This window comes from Fusarium oxysporum, chromosome 2 (genome assembly GCF_000149955.1).
Source record: "Fusarium oxysporum f. sp. lycopersici 4287 chromosome 2, whole genome shotgun sequence".
NCBI classification, from domain to species: domain Eukaryota; kingdom Fungi; phylum Ascomycota; class Sordariomycetes; order Hypocreales; family Nectriaceae; genus Fusarium; species Fusarium oxysporum.
This window is the reverse complement of record NC_030987.1, coordinates 5,213,411-5,214,780: the sequence shown is the minus strand read 5'-3', so window position 1 is coordinate 5,214,780 and position 1,370 is coordinate 5,213,411.

Here is a 1,370-nt window from a genome sequence, read left to right as displayed (position 1 = left end):
TCGGTCAGTCTTTTGGGAAAGTCTGAGACCACATAGGTGGACCATTCTTTGTCCGTTTCTACTGCTATAGGTATGCAGTTCCGCGGCCCATTCAGCCTGCTTTTCTACAAGAAAGGTCGCGTGTTGCCGAGTCGGCAGCCAAGACGGCCCATCCAGACCGGACCTGGAACACCTGTCGGATCTTGTCTGAGACGGCGCCGAGTTTCTCCCGGATTAAGGTCCCGGATGGCATAGCCACTGTGGGCCCTGGCCGGGGCTCCGGCTTCTAGACGGATGAAGACACGGAGATCTTGTCGGAGTGGGGCGATGGTCGGCTGTTGCCCTTGGCGATGAGGTGGGTCGGATTGTCGGTGCTGCTGTTGTTGCTGACGGTGTTGCTGATGGTGGCGGTGGGCTGGGCGAATGTGGGCAGCGGGAAGCGAGATGGCGGCGACGCTGCTGTAGCTGGGCTTGGGGGTCGTAGGTCCGGAGCCGGAGAGCTCTCGTTTCCAGATGCCGAGGAAGCTGTCAGCAAGTTGTCTAGCGAAACGGCGTTGCGGTCCGGTAGCGAATTGCTGAGCCGCTTCTTCAAACTTGGCGCAGAAGGTTTGAAAGACCATCAGCTTGGCGTTGTACTCTTCCGCGTGTTCTCGCGCGAGATCATTGGCCGACTCGATAATAGAGATTGGTTGTTGTTCAGAGATCGATGGTGAGTTGGCACGCGCAGCGTCTTCCGTAGCTGCAGCAGCGGTGGCGGCGATAAGTGGTGAGGATGGAGTCTGGGCCATCTGCCTGGGAACGGGTAAAACACCAATGGTGCCATTCACGGTCGCAGGGCTATTCTGCAAGAGAGCTGCACGGGCTCCTCGATTCAGATTAGCGGGAGTGTGGATCCCTAAATCGAAGGGGTCTGGGGCAGCGGGCGGGCTCGTCGAAAACGAGGCCATCGCCGCGGCTTGCGACTGCGCAAAGCGCAGGTTGAGTCGTTTGTTGTGCACTTGTTAAGGATTTAGGTGTAGACAGGGCCACTTTCTTAACACTTGTATGCCAAGAAAGTGTGATGACAAAGGAAGGTGAAAGAAAGGCATTTTATTATACTAGCTATGATCTCTAGGGTAGGGGGTAGAGGGGGGCTCAGGGGGTAGAGGGGGGTATAACCCATAACCACTAGCTCATAAGCATAAAGGGACAGCGCACACAGAGGGGGGTGCTACGAGAGCCCTAGATACCCCATAGACTACAATATGCAGCAGCTGCTGCATAGAAGCCCTGATAGTAATTCTTTTACACACGATCAGGGCAGTAATACGGTATAGCGCTTGCACCTCACTTCAGTCCCCTTCACGGAAGAGCCACTGTGCCCGTTTTCCGCTACTAACACTAGCTTGAGA